This window comes from Culex quinquefasciatus, chromosome 3, assembly GCF_015732765.1.
Source record: "Culex quinquefasciatus strain JHB chromosome 3, VPISU_Cqui_1.0_pri_paternal, whole genome shotgun sequence".
In the NCBI taxonomy this organism is placed as follows: Eukaryota; Metazoa; Arthropoda; class Insecta; order Diptera; family Culicidae; genus Culex; species Culex quinquefasciatus.
This window is the reverse complement of record NC_051863.1, coordinates 105,651,084-105,676,463: the sequence shown is the minus strand read 5'-3', so window position 1 is coordinate 105,676,463 and position 25,380 is coordinate 105,651,084. Positions and strand designations below refer to the sequence as shown.

At 36.0% G+C, this 25,380-nt stretch overlaps 1 protein-coding gene across 1 annotated transcript in view; it reads right to left on the bottom strand.

Moving 5' to 3' along the window:
• LOC6030859 overlaps positions 1–25,380 on the bottom strand; it is a 142,544-nt gene that overhangs the window by 96,951 nt on the left and 20,213 nt on the right. The window contains 1 exon segment of the mRNA XM_038264496.1: positions 6,095–6,144. The gene's annotated coding sequence lies outside the window, so the exon portion shown is untranslated.

Below are 25,380 nucleotides of genomic sequence, written 5' to 3'. Positions count from 1 at the left end.
CAACCTGCTCTAACTATTCGATTGAATCGAATCGTAGTGAGGATGCAAATTTGCCTCTAATCACCAGCACCTCGCCATCGTGGCGATAATCATTCGGATTGCGCGTTGCAATTGATTGGAAAATTTCTGCACGTCAGTGAAAGTTGGCGTCCAACTGCTGGGAGCACTGCCGTTTTACGTCTTTGATTTGTGGCATTTTAATTTTATTAGTCGGTTGGTGAAACTATTGATCTTTTGGAAAGTCTAAGGAAGTCTTTACGGTACTACTTACACAGAAAAAAATCATGGTAATATTACATCTGGGAAGGGTTACATCTTTTATGTCAGAAAAAAAAGTGTAATTTTACCTCTGGAAATGTGTAATTTTACCACATTTCTGGTGTAATGTCACATTTTCAGTCTAAATTGAGGTAAAATTACATCATAAAAGAGGTAATATTCAACCTTCCAAAATTACAGCTTTCAAATTTACATTATTGTTTTCTGTGTAGTTGACATTGAAAAATATATATATATATATATATAAATATATCGACGCCAACATTTCAAAAAGCATCATGTACAAACCATGCGTTTTGAGAAAAACGCATTTGAAAGTTGAGCATTCATTTTCAATTCCCATTTTAATATAAAAGCAAAATAAGATGTTCTAATAATAACAAACGATGAAAAACGTTGCTTTCATTGATACTTGATCATCCAAATTCAATAAAACATTATTTCCGTCGTTTTATTTAAGAAAAACTAACTTAATCCACCTATGTGGTTGATGCCTTCCTCACTTTTACCAAAAATGGGTATATGAGTGGTTTCATCATTTTTTAGATCCAGAAAAAAAGAACACAATGTATAACTTATGTGGTAATAACTCGAGACAGGGTTGCCAGATCTTCAATGTCTTGGACTCATTGAAAAGGCCTTTCAATTACCTAACCAACGATGGGTCGGATGATGGATCCGGACATAGTTTACATACATTTAAGTGAGATCCGGCTTCAAAAAAGTACATAAATATCACTTAAGTGGTCATAACTCGAGACAGGGTTGCCAGATCTTCAATGTCTTGGACTCATTGGAAAGGCCTTTCAATTACCTAACCAACGATGGTTCGGATGATGGATCCAGACATAGTTTACATACATTTAAGTGAGATCCGGCTTCAAAAAAGTACATAAATATCACTTAAGTGGTCATAACTCGAGACAGGGTTGCCAGATCTTCAATGTCTTGGACTCATTGGAAAGGCCTTACAATTACCTAACCAACGATGGGTCGGATGATGGATCCGGGTATAGTTTACATACATTTAAGTGAGATCCGGCTTCAAAAAAGTACATAAATATCACTTAAGTGGTCATAACTCGAGACAGGGTTGCCAGATCTTCAATGTCTTGGACTCATTGGAAAGGCCTTACAATTACCTAACCAACGATGGGTCGGATGATGGATCCGGACATAGTTTACATACATTTAAGTGAGATCCGGCTTCAAAAAAGTATATAAATATCACTTAAGTGGTCATAACTCGAGACAGGGTTGCCAGATCTTCAATGTCTTGGACTCATTGGAAAGGCCTTTCAATTACCTAACCAACGATGGGTCGGATGATGGATCCGGACATAGTTTACATACATTTAAGTGAGATCCGGCTTCAAAAAAGTACATAAATATCACTTAAGTGGTCATAACTCGAGACAGGGTTGCCAGATCTTCAATGTCTTGGACTCATTGGAAAGGCCTTACAATTACCTAACCAACGATGGGTCGGATGATGGATCCGGACATAGTTTACATACATTTAAGTGAGATCCGGCTTCAAAAAAGTACATAAATATCACTTAAGTGGTCATAACTCGAGACAGGGTTGCCAGATCTTCAATGTCTTGAACTCATTGGAAAAGCCTTTCAATTACCTAACCAACGATGGGTCGGATGATGGATCCGGACATAGTTTACATACATTTAAGTGAGATCCGGCTTCAAAAAAGTACATAAATATCACTTAAGTGGTCATAACTCGAGACAGGGTTGCCAGATCTTCAATGTCTTGGACTTATTGGAAAGGCCTTACAATTACCTAACCAACGATGGGTCGGATGATGGATCCGGACATAGTTTACATACATTTAAGTGAGATCCGGCTTCAAAAAAGTACATAAATATCACTTAAGTGGTCATAACTCGAGACAGGGTTGCCAGATCTTCAATGTCTTGGACTCATTGGAAAGGCCTTTCAACTACCTAACCAACGATGGGTCGGATGATGGATCCGGACATCGTTTACATGCATATAATTGAGATCCGGGTATTTGTGGAAACACATTTTTATACATAACTTTTGAACTACTTATCGAAACTTCAAACAATTCAATAGCGATGTATGGGACCCTAAACCAAGTCGAATGCAACTGGTTCGATCAAAATCGGTTCAGCCAGTGCTGAGAAAACTCAGTGAGAATTTTGGTCACATACATACATACACACACATACACACACACATACACACACACATACACACACACATACACACACACAGACATTTGTTCAGTTTTCGATTCTGAGTCGATATGTATACATGAAGGTAGGTCTAGGAGCTTTTAATAGAAAGTTCATTTTTAGAGCAGGATTATAGCCTTACCTCAGTGAGGAAGGCAAAACAAACATAACTTCTTTTGAAATCACCAACGTCTATATCACCCTGCTGTCATTGAGGGGGACGCTTTGTTATGATTCGTTTTTCTTCGCCGAATGTACATGGCGCTTTGTTCATGATGCTTTTTTTTCGTCATGAGGTTTACGTAGTCTTTTGTTTGGCAGGTTGACAGGGCTATAAAAAACAGGGACTGCTGATGGCAGAGATTTTGTTTATGTTACTTTATTTAAAATCATGATTAAACAGACTTTACTGAAGTAACTTTTGCTCATTTTTGGTGGAGAGATAGCTTATTAGGAGTACTTTTAGAATATGCAATAACCCAGAAAGTGTCAAAATGTACATGATGCCTTTTGAAATGTTACCGGCGATATATTATTGAAAAACAATCGAATCAAGTATCTCAAGTTCAAGCGTCCTTATATTATTGTTATTTAAACATGTCCAAACATGCTCAATGTTATTAGCAAAGCAGGAAAATGCGTTTCAAACTGTTTTTAGTAAATTTGACAATTGGATAATGTTTATCCCTGATCATGAATCCAAGCTCCATTTTTCGATAAACCGTGACGGAGGAGCGGTACGACCCCTTTCATTTTTATGGATTTTAACCAAGACACGTTTTTCAGTGATTTGTAGTTAGAAACCATGAAGAGATAGAAATTTGGTGTCAAAGGACTTTTGTGTAAAATTGTACCGAAGCGCCCATTTTGGACAGACAGGAGCGAGATCGGTTGAAGGCACAAGATGCAGAACGCCTAATTTGTCGGCTTACTCAATTCTTTAAAAAAAACTATGTTTTATCAAAAATGTAAAAAAATAGTTTTGAGACCCGTTACACATCTAACATAAATCGTGAGACATGTCATTTTATGTGAAATTTAATGCACTTTTAAAAAGAGACCATACCAAATAAACCAGAAGGGTTTTTATTATTTTGAAAAAAAAAAAATTCATTGCAAAATAAGTTTTTTATAGCTTTTCAGGGTAATTTTTTAGAGTGTTACATTATTTTACTTAGTTGCAGAGCAGAATTTTTGGTAATGCAAACATCTTCACGAGTTTTCAGAATTTCACATAAAAGTTTTTGAAAATGTAATGATTGTGAATACCAGTTTTTAGAAGTTTTAACACCTTAAACTTAATCGTGTGCTTTTGAATGCTTTTTTTTCTAAAATTTCAGCTAATTTTGCAGAAGAATAACCTTTTAAATACCAAATTTTGGTATTCCTGGGCCCTTTTAAAATTTATCTTGAGGATTATGCAAAAGCAAATTCAAGGTATTGTTTTGATATTGTAAAATTGCAGAATTTGTCAAAGGTCCAACACCACATTTTTGTATGCTTTTGGTATTACAGTATTTTATCAAATTCCTCTGAATCTATGGGAAAATTTTGACCAATTTTGACAAAATAATTGATTTTACGCAAAAATGATGTCTCAAAGCAAATGCTTTCATTGAAAATCGGAAAATTTAAACTTGATTTTAAACATTTTTGATATACCCCCTAAAGAAATGACTTGAAAACCCGCTCTGTGGCTTAATGGTTACGGCTTCTGCCTCACAAGCAGAAGGTTCAGGGATCAAATCCCGGCCGGTACCTTTGAAATTTGGAATCAGGAATTTGAACTTTGAATATGAATCAAAAACGAAAATGGGTAATTCTCCGCCAACTCACACAGCAGTTGCCCCGACCCCTCTTAGATTTGCGTGAAGCTTTTGTCCCTGATCACGAATCCTAGGTCCGTTTTTTGATATCTCGTGACGGAGAGGCGGTACGACCCCTTCCATTTTTGAACATGCGAAAAAAGAGGTGTCAAAGGGACTTTTATGTAAAATTAGATGTCCGATTTGATGGCGTACTCAGAATTCCGAAAAAACGTATTTTTCATCGAAAAAAAAAAAACACACTAAAAACCTTTTAAAAATTCTCCCATTTTCCGTTACTCGACTGTAAAAATTTTTGGAACATGTAATTTTATGGGAAATTCAATGTACTTTTCGAATCTACATTGACCCAGAAGGGCTCTGTCATTCTGAAACGGGTCGTTGGAAGCAGCGCGAGGGCTATCACCACCTAATACCCGGGACTGAGTTAAGTTGTATCAGCATTCGGCATATACAAAGTCTGATACAAACTATACTTTCCCATAATATCGCTACCGGTTAGCGGGTATTGGATTGGATTTTTCGATCTTGTTATTTTCTCAGAAGCTTCAAGAACTTCAAGCACAGGCCGTTCATCAATGACAAATGCTTTCGATGTGGTGAAGAATATCACTAAGAACAACATGGAATCATCAGGTGAGTAGATTTGGCTGTTGCATATGGATTATTTCCGTTTTTCACTAACTGCAACTGCTTCACTAGAAATGGTATGAAAATACTAAATTTTGGTATTACTTGTGCAAATACCAGCGACCATGGTATTTTACCATCTATTACTGGGCAACCAAGGGCACATTTTGGTCCCTGTTATTTGCCCAAGTTATACCAAAATTTGGTGTTCTCATGTTAATTACCCCTGCTCGGGTGCTCTACAACATTGTAGAAAATTTTTACACTCTTAAAAATAACCCTGCAAAGTTAAAAAACAAGTAATATTAAAATGAAAAAATACCCGTCTAGGTTTTTCAGATTTGAAAAGTAAATTAAATTTCCCATAAAATGACACGTCTCACGAGTTTTGACAGTTGAGTAACTGTTAATGGCCAACTATTGTTTAACTTCTTTGATGAAAAATATGTTTTTTTTTCGGATTTTCGAATACGCCTCGTACAATTTAATCAAAATTACCCCTTAGAGCAAAGCTTCACGAAAATCGAAGAGGGGTCGGGGAAACTGCTATGTGAGTTGTGGCGGAGAATTACCCATAATTGACGCCTGGTCGTAAATCAATGATTAATAGTGATTTTCATGAAATGAGTAATTATGTTCATTTAATATTGTCAGGGAAGCAAAGTTCATACCTTTAAACGAAAAATCAAAATGATGCAAGTCGTTAAACTTGTTGTATGTTTCTACTTGTAACAATTTGCTAGCTACTCATGCCAAGGGGCAGTAAAGTAGACAATAAAATTGATTTATTGTTTCACGTATCGAATTCGCATGTCCTCGTCGTTAAGTGAGATTCTCTTACAAACTCTGGAGAAGCGAAAGAACATTTTGTACTTCCACTTTAATGGTTTGTTTGTACGCGCGATATCCAATTACCGGTCATCGATGAACGATTGGCCAGGGTTAGTGTGTAGGCTGGTGCCATGACCGTAAGTGAAACGGTCCTGGGGTAAGGGTCACATGGTGGGATGTCCCTCGTTAATTTCTCAATTTATGAACAACGGAGGCGCGATTTATGGACGCGAAGACGACTCTATTAATAGACTCGCCATCGGCTATCGGCGGTGAAAGGAGCTTGAAATGTGCACATCATGAATACTTACTGTTAGGCTGAGCAACCCTCTGAAGGTTCAATTTCCAGGGTTTTTACAATCTGAAAGTGAAACAAACGGAAATTAATTAGCATACTGTTTACAAGCTTTTTTAATTGCCGTGTTCAGCAATTGATCGTAAATGCATTTCAACGAAGATTCATCACTACTTTTCTCAATCAGCATCGTTTCTATGGAAAAGATTCACCCTGACCGATCGCACACATTTTCGGCACTATCTTTAGTGACCCACATACGGCGGCGGCGGCGGCAATTAAAACCATGCAAAAAATGTGATTTTCAATACACGATAGGAAATTATGCATTCATGCGTCGTTGAAAGCGTTTCCTACTACTGCTTTGTTTTTCGAACGATCGGTGAGTGCACAATTATTGGGGAGAAAATGCTCATACGCGAGGAATTATCGGCGCTTTTTGTCGGAACGCAATTGTGCGAAAGTGATTTGCGTTGTTAGATGGAAGTTTTATGATTTTATGGACTTTACAAACTCGAGGTTATTTTTTCAGGTTCGTCGTTAAGAGAAAAAAACATTCTCGCTTCAAAAATAAATGATAAAAGATAAATTACTTCTTCATAACTCGTAATACACCATAATTATTTACACATTATGTACAGAACTGATTCCAACCGAGGGCTTCCTGTATCATCAACCTTGTATAATGCAAAGGTAGCGAATAAAGTTCGCGGCAAATCTCAGCGCACACCACACAAGAAGAGGTCCGTTTCATTACCAGCATTACAAAACACGTCGGCAGGCAATCGGCGGCAAGAAAAGCGCATTCTTTTTCGCGCCTGTACACGGATAGAAATCCGGTCCGCAATACCGAAACCAAATTGTGTTGAAATCGATAACATCGTTTGTTTTCGATTTCGTTTCAAATGTTTTCAAAAACGACAACATTTTCATCACTTTCGAAACATTTTGTTTTCGAAAGCGCCCCTCGCTTTCCTCAAAGTTTTTTCGATCGTAACAACTGTCAAACGCAACCAAAACCGCAACCGAATTCCTAACCTGCGACAGTTTGTTTATGTTTTGTTTTTTTTCGAGTGTTGGCCAAAACGAGGTGCGCTTTGGAACCGGTGGTGAAGGTACCTGCACTGCCCGGGCAATGTCGGTGCCGAAGCTAGCGGCGTTGAGTTCCGCAGAGCCCGGCCCCTAGTAAGCTCACTCTTAAGGCAAAGTGGACACGGACTGCGGAATCAAAAGAGGACGGATTCGGACCTCGCACTACGAGGAGCGTCCAATACCGTTAAATCGTGTTTCCAAAAAGTGTGGTAAGTTTGAAAGATTCTAGCTTCCTAAAATCTCACAATTTAATCATCCTTTTCCCTCAATAAACAGCGACGCTGCCTTTTTCCAGATGCCTTTGACCACGAATCTGACCATTGCCCAGGGGCATCCTTGAGAAGGCGTACCACGGAATGATTTTTCGTAGTGACAAAGAACAGACTGCCACCGTCGAAAGCAACGAGATTTGAACAGGCGACGGGGACAAAACAAACCAAGCTGCGAGCGCCTCCTCCTCCTCCTCCTCCTCCTCCTCCTCCTCCTCCTCTCCTCCTCCTCCTCCTCCTCCTCCTCCTCCTCCTCCTCCTCCTCCCTCCTCCTCCTCCTCCTCCTCCCTCCTCCTCCTCCTCCTCCTCCTCCTCCTCCTCCTCCTCCTCCTCCTCCTCCTCCTCCTCCTCCTCCTCCTCCTCCTCCTCCTCCTCCTCCTCCTCCTCTAAAATTCTAAAATTCTAAAATTCTAAAATTCTAAAATTCTAAAATTCTAAAATTCTAAAATTCTAAAATTCTAAAATTCTAAAATTCTAAAATTCTAAAATTCTAAAATTCTAAAATTCTAAAATTCTAAAATTCTAAAATTCTAAAATTCTAAAATTCTAAAATTCTAAAATTCTAAAATTCTAAAATTCTGAAATTCTAAAATTCTAAAATTCTAAAATTCTAAAATTCTAAAATTCTAAAATTCTAAAATTGTAAAATTCTAAAATTGTAAAATTCTAAAATTGTAAAATTCTAAAATTCTAAAATTCTAAAATTCTAAAATTCTAAAATTCTAGAATTCTAAAATTCTAAAATTCTAAAATTCTAAAATTCTAAAATTCTAAAATTCTAAAATTCTAAAATTCTAAAATTCTAAAATTCTAAAATTCTAAAATTCTAAAATTCTAAAATTCTAAAATTCTACATTCTAAAATTCTTAAATTCTTAAATGCTTAAATTCTTAAATTCTAAAATTCTAAAATTCTAAAATTCTAAAATTCTAAAATTCTAAAATTCTAAAAATCTAAAATTCTGAAATTCTGAAATTCTAAAATTCTAAAATTTTTAAATTCTAAAATTCTAAAATTAAAAATACCCAAATTCTCAAATTCCCAAATTCCCAAATTCTCAAATTCCCAAATTCCTAAATTCCTAAATTCATAAATTCCTAAATTCCCAAATTTCCTAATTCCCAAATTCTTAAATTCCCAAATTCTCAAATTCTTAAACTCCCGAATTCCCAAATTCTCAAATTCCCATATTCCCAAATTAACAAATTCACTTATTCCCAAATTCCCCATTTCCCGAATTCTTAAATTCCCAAATTCCAAAATTTCCAAATCACAAATTCACAAATTTCCAAATTCCATATTTCTAAATTTCCCAAAATTCCCAAAATCCCAAATTCACAAATTCTGAAGTTCCCAACTTCACAAATTAACAAATTCACTAATTCCCAAATTCCCCAATGCCCAAATTTTTAAATTCCCAAATTCTTAAATTTCCAGATTTCCAAATTCCCAAATTCTCAATTTTCCAAATTCACAAATTCCCAAATTCACAAATTCTTAAATTCCCAAATTCCCAAATTAATAAATTCCTAAATTCCCAAATTCCCCAATTCCCAAATTCCTAAATTCCCCAATTCCCAAATTCCCAAATTCCTGAATTCCTAAATTCCTAAATTCTCAAATTCCTAAATTCTCAAATTCACAAATTCCCAATATCTTGAATTCCCAAATTTCTAAATTCCTAAATTCTCAAATTCCTAAATTCTCAAATTCCCAAATTCCCAATTTCTTAAATTCCCAAATTCAAAAATTCTTAAATTCCTAAATTCCCAAATGCACAAATTCCCAAATTCCTAAATTCTTGAATTCCTAAATTCCCAAATTCTCAAATTTCAAAATCCCAAATTTCCAAATTCACAGATTCCCAAATTCCCAAATTCTTAAATTCCCAAAATCCCAAATTCACAAATTTCCAAATTTTTAGATTCCCAAATTCCTAAATTCCTCATTTCCTGAATTCCTAAATTTCTAAATTCCTAAATTCCTAAATTCCTTAATTCCCGAATTCTCAAATTTCCAAATTCTCAAATTCCCAAAATCCCAAATTCCTTCATTCTCAAATTCCAAAATTCCCAAATTCTCTATTTCTTAAATTCCTATGTTCCTAAATCCTAAATTCCTGAATTCCTAAATTCCTAAATTTATAATTTCCTTAATTACTAAATTCCAAATTCCTAAATTTTTAAATTCCTAAATTCTCAAATTCTTTAATTCCCAAATTCTCAAATCCCCAAATTCCCAAATTCACATATTCCCAAATTCTCAAATTCCCAAATTCTTAAATTCCCAAATTCCCAAATTAACAAATTCACTAATTCCCAAATTCCCCAATTCCCAAAATTTCAAATTCCCAAATTCTTAAATTCCCAGATTCCCAAATTCCCAAATTCTTAAATTCCCAAATTCCCAAATTAACAAATTCCCAAATTTTTCAATTCCCAAATTCCTAAATTCCCAAATTCTCAAATTTTCAAATTCCTAAATTTCCAAATCCACAAATTCACAAATTTCCAAATTTCCAAATTCCCAAATTCCTTAATTCCTAAATTCCTTATTTCCCAAATTCCCAAATTCTCAAATTCCCAAATTAACAAATTCCCAAATTCCCCATTTCTCCAATTCACAAATTCCTAAATTCCCAAATTCCTAAATTTTCAAATTCCTAAATTTCCAAATCCACAAATTCACAAATTTTCTCAAATTCCTAAATTCCTAAATTCCTATATTCCTAAATTCCTGAATTCCTAAATTCCTAAATTCCTAAATTCATGAATTCCTTAATTCTTAATATCCTTTATTCCTAAATTCCTAAATTGCTAAATTCTCAAATTCCTAAATTCCTAAATTCCTTAATTCCTAAATTCCTAAATTCTTAAATTCCTAAATTCTTAAATTCCTAAATTCCCAAATTCCCAAATTACCAAATTCCCAAATTCCCAAATTCCTTAATTCCTTAATTCCTAAATCTCAAAATCCCACATTATCAGGTTCTTGAATTTCTAAGTTTTCTTATTTCGATATTCCCAAATTTCTAAAATAACATAATACCAAGTTCCTAAAATCACAAATTCCCTAATTTTGATTCGGGATTCCCAGATTCAGAAAATCCCATATTCCCAAAAACTCCACATTCTTCAATCCCCAGATCCCCATGTTTCCTGATTGTAAAAACACTAATTTCTTGTATTTCCATATTCCAAACAAACCCCCCCCCACACACACACACACACACACACACACACACACACACACACACACACAAAGATTAGTTTATTAATGAATGATGTATTTTTTGCTTCAATAAATAAAAAAAACGAATCAACTGTTTTACTGATCCAAAAGAAATATCCAACGGTCAATTCAAAAACCGATTAAACCGTTCGGGATGGCTGCGTGCTTTTTGTTTTGCCAGACGTCACCAACCGTGACGACTCAAAATCGACAACATTGTTCTCGATATTGTTGCAAATGTTACCGGACGACTGGTCGACAACATACTGAAACGAATTTCAGAACGAATCGAGAACAATGTTGTCGATTTCCCGGACAGGATTTCTATCCGTGTAGCTTTTTAATCCGTTACCGCTCGAAAACTCGCGCGCAATAAAACTGCTTATCTAGGTTCGTGGTCAAAGTGCCGATAGCTGGACGGACGGCCACCTGCGCTGATCATTGCCCATGATCAAGGTCAGGTTCCGTTGGCGGTGAGAAGAAAAAAAGAGGACGCTAATCACACTTGCTGTCGCGCAAGGAATCGCGTCCACCTGCAAGCAAAATTCTTCCCTTCGGCGTGTTTGATTTCCATTTAAATGACTCAAACAGCAGGGTCTTTGCGGGAATGTTCCGCTGCCCTTCGGAATGGTCGTTCAGGAATCGCTTCGGGGGTTGTTGACGATTGGCGCGAGAACTAATGACCGGCCACCACGTTACGCAATTGGCCACGACTCAGGGAGGAACAATTTGATGTCCGGACTCGTTGATGTCCCTCAAGAAACATAAAAAACTTAAAAAGCTGGTATCTATCCGGTTGAGTGACACTCTCGTACCGGCAAAACAGGAGGTTCATTCCATTCGTGCTGATAATTATTATTACAAATTTAAGTCATTAATAAAAGCGGCAATTGCAAATATGCAGACAAATGAGGAAAACGGTATAAAACGGGTTTGTCTGATGGTCTGGGGTCCCATTATTGCATAGACAAACCAGCACTTCGAGGAATGCCGGGTGCACCGGGAGGATCCTACGCAGTGAGTACATTACGGCACACCACCGCCACGGCTTTTTCATGTTCCTAATCGAGGACCAGTTTTCCGGCTTTTCAACATGTTCCAGTTAATATAGCAGTAAATTCTTGTTCTAGTCCGTAAAATAAATCAAACCTTTTAGCGCGTGCTTTGTAGTAATCGGAGAAGACCTAGATACGGTCCAGAAAGGGAACGAACGAAGGACAGTACTTTAAAGTGTTTTCCTTGCGGAAGAAATAGTGTTTTAACGAGATGACCCAGATGAGAAACGACTTTCAGGCTTAACAAACTAAAATTTAAAATAGAACAAGAGCTTGTGAGACCACCTAAGGAAATAAGATAATGTCACCAGCCGTGTGTGAATGCAGATCTCGGATTAAGTAGAAAACAATATTTCTTTGCTTTAAATTATGTTTCATACACGAATTGCTCGGTGAGAATTTGGGAATTAAGAATTTGGGAACTTGTGAATTTGGGAATTTGTGAATTTGGGAATCTAAGAATTTGGGAATTTGAGAATTTGGGAACTGGGGAATTTTTGAATTTAGAAATTAGAGAATTTGTTAATTTGGGAATTCGGGAATTTGGTAATATGGGAATTTAAGAATTTGCGAATTTTGGGAATTTGAGAATTTGGAAATTTGAGAATTTAGGAATTTGGGAATTCGGGAATTTGGGAGTTTGGGAATTCGGGTATTTGGGAATTTTAGAATTTGGTTATTTGGGAATTTAAGAATTTGGGAACATGGGAATATAAGAATTTGGGATTTTGAGAGTTTGGGAATAAAAGAATTTGGGAATTGAGGAATTTGTTAATTTGGGAATTTGTGAATTTAAGAATTTGGAAATTTGGGAATTTGGGTTCCTGTGAATTTGTGAATTTGGGAATTTAAGAATTTGGGAATTTGGGAATTTAGGAATTTAAGAATTAAGGAATTTGGGAATTTAAGAATTTGGGAATTTGTGATCTTGGGAATTTGAGAATTTTAGAATTTAGGAATTTAAGAATTTAGGAATTTGGGAATTCGGGAATTTGGGAGTTTGGGAATTCGGGTATTTGTGAATTTGGAAATTAGTGAATTTGTAAATTTGAGAATTCGGGAATTTGGTAATATGGGAATTTAAGAATTTGGGAATTTTGGGAATTTGAGAATTTGGGAATTTGAGAATTTAGGAAATTAGGAATTTAGGAATTTGGGAATTCGGGAATTTGGGAGTTTGGGAATTCGGGTATTATGGAATTTGGGAATTTTAGAATTTAAGAATTTGAGAATATGGGAATATAAGAATTGGGAATTTGATAATTTGGGAATTAAAGAATTTGGAAATTTGGGAATTGAGGAATTTGTTAACTTGGGAATTTAGGAATTTAAGAATTTGGGAATTTGGGAATTTGTGAACCTGGTAATTTGAGAATTTGAGAATTTAGGAATTTAGGAATTTGGGAATTCGGGAATTTGGGAGATTGGGAATTCGGGTATTTGGGAATTTGGAAATTAGTGAATTTGTTAATTTGAGAATTCGGGAATTTGGTAATATGGGAATTTAAGAATTTGGGAATTTTGGGAATTTGAGAATTTGGGAATTTGAGAATTTAGGAATTAAGGAATTTAGGAATTTGATAATTCGGGAATTTGGAAGTTTGGGAATTTGGGTATTTGGGAATTTGGGAATTCAGGAATTTAGGAATTAAGGAATTTGGGAATTTGGGAATTGGGGAATTTGTGAACTTGGGAATTTGAGAATTTGAGAATTAAGGAGTTTAGGAATTTGGGAATTCGGGAATTTGGGATTTTGGGAATTCGAGCATTTGGGAATTTGGAAATTAGTGAATTTGTAAATTTGAGGATTCGGGAATTTGGTAAAATGGGAATTTAAGAATTTGAGAATTTGAGAATTTGGGAATTTGAGCATTTAGGAATTTAGGAATTTAGGAATTTGAGAATTCGGGAATTTGGGAGTTTGGGAATTCGGGTATTTGGGAATTTGGGAATTTAGGAATTTAGGAATTTACGAAATTAAGGAATTAAGGATTCTTTAAATTTATAAATTTTAGAATTTTAAAATTTTAAAATTTTAAAATTTTAGAATTTTAAAATTTTAAAATTTTAGAAGTTTAGAAGTTTAGAATTTTAGAATTTTAGAATTTTAGAATTTTAGAATTTAAAATTTTAGAATTTTAGAATTTTAGAATTTTCGAATTTTCGAATTTTCGAATTTAAGATTTTAAGAATTTAAGAATTTAAGAATTTAAGAATTTAAGAATTTAAGAATTTAAGAATTTAAGAATTTAAGAATTTAAGAATTTAAGAATTTAAGAATTTAAGAATTTAAGAATTTTAGAATTTTAGAATTTTAGAATTTTAGAATTTTAGAATTTTAGAATTTTAGAATTTTAGAATTTTAGAATTTTAGAATTTTAGAATTTTAGAATTTTAGAATTTTAGAATTTTAGAATTTTAGAATTTTAGAATTTTAGAATTTTAGAATTTTAGAATTTTAGAATTTTAGAATTTTAGAATTTTAGAATTTTAGAATTTTAGAATTTTGGAATTTTAAAATATTTCTAATGTCGAATTTGAGAATTTGAAAATTTTAGAATGTTTGAATTTAACAATTTTAGGATTTCAGTATTTTAAAATTTTTGAATTGTTGTATTTTAGAATTTTAGAAGTTAAGAATTTTGGATTTATAGAATTATATAATTCTTGAGGTTTATAATTTTAGAATTCGAGGATTTTTAAATTTTTTGAATAATTGAAATTTACAATTTTAGAATTTAAGAATTTTAAAATTGTAATTTTTTAGAATCGTGGTATTTTATAATTCAAAATTTTACTATTTTAAAGTTTCAGAAATTCATAATTTTAGAATTTCAGAATTTAAGAATCATATAATTATGAAGTTTATAAGTTTTGAATTTGAGAATTTTAAATTTTAGAACCTTAGAATTTCACAGTTTTACAATTTTAAAATTTCAGAAATTAACAATTTTAGAATATCCGAAAAAAAATAAATAAAAAAAATAAATTTCAGGATTTTAGAATTTTTGAACTATATATTTTTTAAGTTTATTCTTTCAGAATCAGTGCAAATGCACTTATGTCGACTGTTTCAGAATTTCAAAAATTAAAAATTTATAATTTCAGGATTTTATAATTTTTGAATTAATATTCTGAAATTCTAAAATTATAAACTTCAAAAATAATAGTTTATAATTTAAGAATTTGAGAATTTTTAAATTTTAGCATGTTAGAATTTCAGAATTTTACAATTTTATAATTTCAAAATTTTACAATTTACTTATTACAGAATTTTGAAATTTTAGAATTTACGATTTTCAGAAATTTAAAATTTTGGAGTGTCAGAGTTTTAGAATTTTGAAATGTTAGAACTGTAGATTTTTTTTTATAAAAAATTTAAAAACTCTCTAATTCTAGAGTTTAAGATTTTTAGGTTTTGAAATTTTAGTTTATGTTTAGAATATTTGGAACTTAGAATATTTGAATATAAAATTTTGATAGTATAGATTTGAAAATTTAAGAAATTTTAGAATTCTTGAATTAAAAAACTTCAAAGTTCTAGAATTAAAGATTTTTAAGATTAGAAAATTTCAGTGTTTTAAGATTTGTTGTTTGTGTTGTTTAAAAAAATGACAGTATTATCGAATTTTAGAAATTTAGAATCTAAGAATTTAAAATTTTGGAATTATGGATTATGGTTTAGAGTTTTGTGGTGGTAGAGTGTAGCAAAGTGTGTGTGTGTGTGTGTGGATATACAGCGCCTTCTGCACGACCGACCGAAGCTTGACCAAGATGTACGGATGATGTTGGCCGGGCCGCTTTCCTTGCCGAGGTGGCTGAAGATCCAGTGGAAAAGGTCGGCGACGCAGTCTGTGGTGGAATAAAGGTCGATTAGATCGATTGGTTATGAATTTTGGGTATTGGTTGATGAGGAGGAGGAGGAGGAGGAGGAGGAGGAGGAGGAGGAGGAGGAGGAGGAGGAGGAGGAGGAGGAGGAGGAGGAGGAGGAGGAGGAGGAGGAGGAGGAGGAGGAGGAGGAGGAGGAGGAGGAGGAGGAGGAGGAGGAGGAGGAGGAGGAGGAGGAGGAGGAGGAGGAGGAGGAGGAGGAGGAGGAGGAGGAGGAGGAGGAGGAGGAGGAGGAGGAGGAGGAGGAGGAGGAGGAGGAGGAGGAGGAGGAGGAGGAGGAGGAGGAGGAGGAGGAGGAGGAGGAGGAGGAGGAGGAGGAGGAGGAGGAGGACGCACCACTTTGGCCACAGGCGGGAGTGCGGAGCTGCTGCTGCTGTGAGGAGGGCGTTGGCGAGATGAGGCTATGTGGATGGTCCCCGAGGTCCCGTTCTACTCGGCGTTGGCCGTTCAGTTGGATGAAGAGGTGCTGACCAGGTTGGAGGAGCTGACCGGCGATCTCCTTGCGCTTCGAATAGGTGATGCACTCGGACAAACGACTGCTCGAAAACCGCCGACGAGATGACGCTCCGCGTGTCGTCCCCAAATTCGCTCGGTGGTTCCTCCCCAGCAGGCGTTACCGGAGGAACCTTCGGAGTTCCAGCCTTGCCCCCGCTCCCTCCCACAAACGGATTCTGGTCGTCCAACAGTGGCAACTGATTGCACAAAAAGTTCCTCGGCCGTTCGTCCATCTGCGTCGTCTTGCTGCTGATCTTGTCCGAGAACCCGGAGCTGATTGTTTCCGCCTACGAAAAGTCCATCGGCGTGCGCAGCTCAATCTTCCGCCGCGTCGTGCCCTCGTTATTGCCCTGGCCGTCTTCTTGCTGTTGATCCGACGCCCACCCTGCTGTTGATTTGACGACTGCTGCGTCTGGCCTTGGCCTTGCTGCTGCTGCTGCTGCGGCGGGGTCACTCCGGTGGAGATGGAGGACGCCTTGCCGATTTCGACAAAAAAAAACACAAACTGCCACGATCGCTCGGTTGACGTTTTGATTAATTTAGGCTGCGTTTTGACAGTTGTTACGCTCGGGGAAATCGTAGGGGACGGTTGCCAATTTTGAGAACAAAATGTTTCAAAATCGAAGAGAATGTTGTCGATTTTGAAAACATTGTCGATCAAATCGAAAACAATCGTAGTTTTCGATTTTATCGCAACTTGTTTTCGGTTATGCGGACCGGATTTCTATCCGTGTACAAAACACACTTGAGACATAGACCAATTTATCATCAAAATGGCTGTGCACACTTGTGACTCGTCATACATGTTGTTGGAAAATGTGAAAAATACGTCTTGTTTTTCACAAATTTATGTTGATACACACTTTCTAAAGGCAATGCAATCTTTTGTTTTTGAAAATATACTGATTAAGTCAGTTAATTGATTGATTTAAGCCAATTTTAGTTTGTATGGGAATTATGTGCACACTTGTGACACGTAGAACAATTTTACTTTCGAAACACACTTTTGACACGTGCTTTTGAGATTTTTGTTTGCATAATTTGCAACATGTTTAAAAGTTTTTTAGATATTTTTTGAACTCTGCCATTTTCGTTACTTAACAGAAATTTTTTTTTGGAACATGTTATTTTAAGAGAAATTTAATGTACTTTTCGTTTCAACATTAACCCAGAAAAGTCATTTTTCATTTAGAAAACTATTTTTCATTTTAAAATTTCGTGTTTTTTCGTTTTAAAAAACACGTGTTGTAAATTGCAATCATTTTTATGTCTTATGACAAATCTTGATAATCAAGAAACTTCATTATAACTAGAATCGACATTAAATGGGCTCTGGAATGTCTTAGAAAAGATCGTTCATTTTTGAACAGCAAACACAAATTGAAACATTGTGACTAAACAGCAATTTCACGCTGTTTGTTGGATTGGTATTGGTTTTTATTCAAAATAAAAAAAAAAGTTATTGCATTTTATAGAATAATACGATTAGTAGACCAGTTTACACATTTTATTGTGATCAATTGAAATTATGATTTTTTTAAATAAATATGTAGGTAAATCAATTTCACATATTTTTTTCAACCTGATTCAATCTTAAAGCAATCGTTTTCCCTCATCTGCACAAATTTTCCCACTGCATTGACTCAGTTCGTCGACCTTGAGAGAGATATTTGCGAGGCTCAGCCAAAGGTTTTGCAGACGCAGCCGCTTTTCCACCTCGCTCTTTTGCCATACATTTCTGCAGCATCACTGCGAGCAGATCAACATCCAATACCAACTCAGGCCAGACGTGGCTGCTGCGGCGGGGCCAGATATCATAAAACGGTTCACGTGCTTCCGATATTGTTGGAAGTTTGCACTGTAAAATTTGTTTTGAAATGGTGTATGCATTTTTTTTAATTTAACCGATAATACCAGAATTTCCAAAATTTTTATATAAATTAACAAATAATAATATAAAATGACGATATTTTTTATAGGAGAATTAATCACAAAATTTCACTGTGTATCGCGAAAAAAGGAAATCCAGTGGAGTGGGGGTGTTGACGAAGGGCTCCTCCGGTTTCGCGCTCAATCGGCAGTGGAAATAAAGTTCAATAAACGGAAAATCGATTGAAAAGTGGGCTTCATTTAAACAAATTAACTCTCATCCGATCAGAATGCGGATGAAAGCAGAGCTGAAGAAGCGGTGAACCGGGTTATGAACCTTCCACCGGACCCGGCAGTGCCAATCGGTTCTACGCGGAAGTGCAGAATGACGACCTACGTCACCGTGGTGAATGGTGACCATCGACGTTGAACGGGGGTGACCTGCAGTATTTGAATTGTTGCTATTGTAACCCGGAAATAGCTGGAAAATTGTTTTTTTTTGTGTTTCTTCCAAAAAGTACGAACATTAAAAGTATTTAATTTTACGCTCTTAAAAAGAAGAGAAGCAGTTCACGGCTTGTTTCTGAAGTAGAGGAGCTCATGTAATGCATGCTCTTTTATTATGAATTAATTTTCTGCATAAATCATCACGCACTTTGCTATACAATGACACTTGCACAATCCGTCCGATATCTCTGCCGAGTTTTCACTTTCGTTTTTCCTTCAATTCAAACCAAACCACCCCGCACAATCGAAAAGCGCTTTAACTTTTGATTTCATTTTCCAAATGCCGCCCACGCAAACCGCGCCGCCGCGGGCAGAAGCGTGCAAGCTTTATCACTTCTTTGAGCCGACCACCCCTCGAGATCCAGGTCACACGATAGTTTGAAAATTCATCCATAATTAAGAGCACGCGTGGGAGTCGTGCAACTGACGCCGCCACCGGTTGGCGATTTATGGGTGCAAAAGTGCATCGTTCCACCATGCGCAATGATCACCGATGATGGTGGCGATGCACAATTGCGCGGTTTGGTTGCGCTTTCGGACGGTGTGGCACTTTCCTTTGTGCAATTTGCACTGGATAATTTACCAAAATTTTACTCAGATTTGTTCAGAATTAATGCAAATTAATGAAACTCTTCTTATCTCATTTGTTTCAATTTTGCTATAATTCTCTTTTATACATTTCATGGATTAACTTTTTTCGTTTTGTAGAAAAATTTAAATATTTAGTATGGTAGTGAATGTCCTAATACAAAATATAGATTGAGCCTATTTAAAAAAGAAAATCTTTTTGAGACTACATGTCTTTAAAACAGGCCTGTGAAGTTGGAGTCGGCAAAATCAGAGGAGCTGGAGTCAGAGTTTCCAAAACTACACAAGCCTGAGTTGAAGTTTTCAAATTTTCCCCAATTTTGTATGGAGGTTGTTGTTGGTGTCGGAGTTGGAGTAGGAGCCGCTTAATCTACAGAAACCGCAGTTGGAGTCGAATTCAAGACACACATGTCAATTGTACACAAATTTATTCCGTTTGCAATAAAAACGCATTGATCTTAAAATTTTAAGTCGATTTTTCCTGTCCCTTAAAATTGAAATCTACAAACTGACATGGCGGGCGCCGTTGATGGCCAATGACTGTTACCAATTCGCAACTGATCTAGTTTTAGCAATCATGAATTTTTATCTTTTCGGCGCATTCATACTTGCTCTTGAGAAGGAAATTTCAAAGGAATTTTGCTGTGTGCAAAAGAAAGGTGATTAGTCTGGCTTCAAAAAATAGTTTCGAGTTCAAAAACCTAGCCTTAGACACATTTGAAACAGTCGTATGATCTTTTAAATGCCGTTTTGAAGGTGTCTGAACTAAAGAGCCTATGTCTGAAAATATTTTTATAGAATTTCTCGGGAAATTTTACAGAATCGCTCGTGTGCTATCTTGTGACACGTCTGCTGTAAAAAAATAGGACGTGTTATAAGGTAGCACACAAGCGATATATTTTTGATTACATGTTTGCAAATTCGTGCACTAATTTCAAAAGTTTATTCTGAAGATTTATTTCTGTGTGTCTTTGTATTGCATAACACGACTTTTAATTAAATTTTGAAGAATAAATACGACTCCTTGGCTAATCGAATTAGTCACAATCATCGAGCACAAAATTTAACCGATTATTGCCCAAGCCACAATGAGCCCGGCGATGGCTCGATTCGGACCACTGGCCATGGGACCACAAAAACCACCTGCGAACTTAAACCTGCGCCGTTGACTTCTCAATTACTTAAGTGGCCACGTGCAGTGACGACGCCGGCCAGTTAGTGGTTAACCAACATCGTACGACACGGTTCAAAAGTCACCTCTCTTTCTTCATCGGTCTTCAGAAGAAGATCACACAGCCAGTCGATCGGTGGATTGAAAGGTATGAAGAATCGATTAGCGGCTATTTCTATTTGATGATCATCGACCGTGGTGGTGAAGCGAGATGTGTGTGGGGCAAAGTCAACGTGCTTTTTTGCGATGATTCGATTAGCACGCTTCTTCATTCACTCAACCGCCACCCCTCGCGGCAAAGGGTTAGCCAGTGTGGCGATTCTTGTCGATCGTAGTTGAGTCAGACCAAGTCAGCCAGGTGGTGGAAAATTGGCGAGCGGAACGAAACCGATGAGAAAGAGGTAAAAAATCATGGGAAATAATTTGCACTGCCTAGGCTGAACTGTTTAGAATCGATTCGAACATTTCCCCCCTTTCCTTTCGTTTGCTTGGAAAAACACCTTTCTAATAAAGCACACCTGCGAGATCCTTGAGCCACCCAAGCATGTTTTGTGTTTAGTTTTATCTTTCTACACACTTTGGTTTTTGGGCCGAAATCTGTACTTAAAAAAACATTATTGAATATTAGCATTATCAGTTAATTTAGTATAGGAGCAATTCTCTACGAAATCGGTCTTTTTTCTTAAATTTTAATTTTTGTATTTTTTAATCCGACTGAAACTTTTTTGGTGCCTTCGGTATGCCCAAAGAAGCCATTTTGCATCATTAGTTTGTCCATATAATTTTCCATACAAATTTGGCAGCTGTTCATACAAAAAAGATATGTGAAAATTCAAAAATCTGTATCTTTTGAAGGAATTTTTTGATCGATTTGGTGTCTTCGGCAAAGTTGTAGGTATGGATATGGACTAGACTAAAAAAAATGATGCACGGTAAAATTTTTTTTGGAGATTTTTTATTTAACTTTTTGTCACTAAAACATGATTTGCAAAAAAACACAATTTTTAATTTTTTTTTATTTTTTGATATGTTTTTTGCCACCTTTTCAGAAATTTCTAGAATGTGCAAAAAATCTTTGAGCGAGTTATGAATTTTTGAATCAATACTGATTTTTCAAAAAATTGAAAAATTGGTCGCAAAAATTTTTCAACTTCATTTTTCGATGTAAAATCAAATTTGCAATCAAAAAGTACTTGAGTGAAATTTTGATAAAGTGCACCGTTTTCAAGTTAAATCCATTTTTAGGTGACTTTTTTGAAAATAGTCGCAGTTTTTCATTTTTTAAAATTAGTGCACATGTTTGCCCACTTTTGAAAAAAAAAAATATTTTTGAAAAGCTGAGAAAATTCTCTATATTTTGCATTTTTGAACTTTGTTGATACGACCCTTAGTTGCTGAGATATTGCCATGCAAAGGCTTAAAAACAGGAAAATTGATGTTTTCTAGGTCCAACCCAAACAACACACCATTTTCCATTATCGATATCTTAGCAACTAATGGTCCGATTTTCAATGTTAAAATATGAAACAATCGTGAAATTTTCCGATCTTTTCGAAAAAAATATTTTCAAAATTTTTAAACCAAGAATAACATTTTAAAAGGGCGTAATATTGAATGTTTGGCCCTTTTGAAATGTTAGTTCTGGTTTAAAAATTTTGAAAATATTTTTTTCGAAAAGATCGGAAAATTTCACGAATGTTTCATATTTCATTATTGAAAATTTGACCATTAGTTGCTGTGATATCGACATAAGAAAATGGTGTGTTGTTTGGGTGGGACTTAGAAAACATCAATTTTCCTGTTTTTAAACCTTTGCATGGCAATATCTCAGCAACTAAGGGTCGTATCAACAAAGTTCAGAAATAAAAAATATAGAGAATTTTCTCAGCTTTTCAATTTTTTTTCCAAAGTGGGCAAACATGTGCACTTATTTAAAAAAATGAAAAACTGCGACTATTTTCAAAAAAGTCACCTAAAAATGGATTTAACTTGAAAACGGTGCACTTTATCAAAATTTCAATAAAGTACTTTTTGATTGCAAATTTGATTTTACATCGAAAAATGAAGTTGAAAAATTTTTGCGACCTTTTTTTCGATTTTTTGAAAAAAAAAACAGTATTGATTCAAAAATTCATAACTCGCTCAAAGAAACATATCAAAAAATTAAAAAAAAAAAAATAAAATAGTGTTTTTTTGCAAATCAAGTTTTAGTGACAAAAAGTTAAATAAAAAATCACCAAATTTTTTTTACCGTGCATCATTTTTTTAGTGTAGTCCATATCCATACCTAGAACTTTGCCGAAGACACCAAATTGATCAAAAAAATCCTTCAAAAGATATAGATTTTTGAATTTTCATACATCATTTTTGTATGGCCAGCTGCCAAATTTGTATGGAAAATTATATGGACAAACTAATGATGCAAAATGGCTTCTTTGGGCATACCGAAGGCACCAAAAAAGTTTCAGTCGGACCGGATTAAAAAATACAAAAAAATCGAATGACCGAAATCTGAGAGAATTGCTCATAGCCTGAAAAACTACATAGATCAAAATCAAAGATCAGATAACAGAACGATGCAAAAACTTGACTGGATTTAAATATTGATTCTTGGAACCCAACTTTTCGTCTAGTAATTCGACAGTAATATTTACACCCAAAATTCAGAGTCGAGATAATCGTTCTCTCAAAATTTATTGAGGGCTCAGTGCCAAAATCGATAGAATAATGGTACCAACTCACACCATCATAACAAATGAGTTCATTCGTTAGTTGAATCAATAAATCTCCAACAAGTGTCATACATCAACTTCTGACTTCTCCTTGGACACCAAGCTGTGGTGGCCGAGGCAGCTAAGTCATTGGGTTGGTTTGTCAAAGGTCTCTGGTTCGATTCCCGTTGTCGACACTTTAGGTTTTTTGTTTGACGGATGAACTTTTTTTTGCAAATGAACCTCGAGAGAATAGTTCTATCGCCCATCTCGAGCTGTGTTCTCTGCGTCCGTGAATGGTACCACTATTCTCTCGACTCGAGATCATCATTCTCTCGGACTAGCGCTGCCAGTTTTGGGTGTACCTTTATTGACAGTCGTGGCAGAGCCGAAGGTAAAAGGTTATTAGGTATACCGCCACTACTGTCAATAAAGGTTAACATTTTTATCGGATTACAAGACGAAAAATAGAGAATCAACGAAACTTTCGGCATACAAAAATAAACGAACGTCAAACTTCCTTCAATGTATCGATTTGCAAAAGAAAAAGAATATGCAAGCCATGAGAAAGAGAAAACAAGAAATCCTACCCATGGGACCCTCGAGAAAGAGATTCTTTGAGAAAGAGAGGCATCGAAGAAAAGCGAGCAGTTTGAAGGAACTGAAGAAACCATCGACATGTGGAGGAATATTGAGATAGCGTAGATCGAGAACCAGAGAGTTGACTGTAATTTTAACAATCTATTTTTTACTAAAAAGGAACAAAATTACATCACGAAAAAGACTTCCGTTGGTTCTCAGTCAGTAAAACGCGTGTAGAAAGTCATTGACCAATGAACTGCTCCGCCCAACCGTGTACTTGCATTAATCGCTCCAACTAGTGTGTGCATTCGGATAATAGCGCAAAAAAAAAAGATTGTCCACAATTCATCAAACGCCAAAGTACCGTTAGAAATCTGCGCTAAACAGGTAACAAGCCCCGCTCCGTGTTGATAATGTGTATAGAAAAACGTTCTGCGACATAATATAGATTCCATCGCCGCCGCTCGCATCGTGATGGACATCATGCACTTCCGGTTTTCACAGTTGCCTGCGTTCCGGTAGTGTGACGTCGCGGAGGTTAATGCCCCCTTTCCTGATGTCGTGAAAACGGCAAGAATTTCAATTGAACCGTTCGGCAAGAGAGAGGCGAGGGGCGTCCAGGAACATAACCTATTTCTGATCCAGTTCCCAGAGGTGCAGTTCTACCGCAGCAGCCTACTCGGATGGCATAATGGCACTTGCATCACAACAGCCCAGAGCAGCAGCTGATGCATCACACGCATGGCAAGCTTTGTTAAGCCAGATCATAATTAGTGCCCCGTGTTGCACTTGCCTCCTTTGATTGGAACGGACGTCCCCGGTGGCAACAATTTTTGCTTTATGTGATCCATGCCCCTTACCTAGCTGATAGTAGATAGTTTTTCGCTGATAACAATCTTTCTAGCTCGGTAATAACCGGGTGGTTTGTGGTGCCACCGTTGACGAATGGCTCGAAGACCTGTTCAGAATGGTCGCCGTTAGCGGTTATCAATTGGATGAACACTGAACAGGTTTACTTTTCATGCCGAAGGTTATAAAAATTATGCATAAAATTGGATATAATTGACAAGAACCATTCTACTTTAATCTTAACGGAGCATAATTGTCAACCTTGATTTATTTGAGTTTCAAGAGAGAATACATTGTTTTATACAAATATTACGCTAAAACTATTTATAGACTCATATGCCACATTTCGGTATGTGATGAAATGTGCCTTGGTGCGATCATTGACACCTGTGGTGGGTGCTCCTGGTGTTGTTGGTGGTGGTACAGCTGAGGTACTGGAAAGCACACCTGGGTTTGGTTGGTGGGGTACCCAATCCCCATTATAGAATCATCCAGCGCGGAGAGAAAACCGCCGCGGCACGGTTGGCTGATCACCAGTACCAGTCATCAGTTGTTGGAAGTGAGTTTATATAGATTCATTTGGTCATCGTGCTCTATGCTGCTTGCTGAGCAGAGCGTTGATTGCTGATTGTCAGCCACTGGTGGTATGGTGTGGACCGAACCGAGCTTAATTAGAAGCATCTACTGGAAAATAGAGACTCGAAATAGGGTGGGATGGAGTGCTCACTTGGGGTGATTTGGATTTTTCAGAGCAATACTAATAATAAATTTAAGATTGCAGCAATTTTGGAGTGCAATTGACTTATTTCACGAGGTTTTGTGGTGTTTTGGAAATTTTAATGAATTTAAACTAGAAAAAAGTGAAGTATTATCATTTTTACCTTTCTCAAAGCTATAATCTGGCTCTAATTTTGAACTTCTCAGACCCTAATCTAATCTTATTATGAACTTTTAATCAAAAAGCGCATGAAGATTGCTTACATTTTCACTGAGAA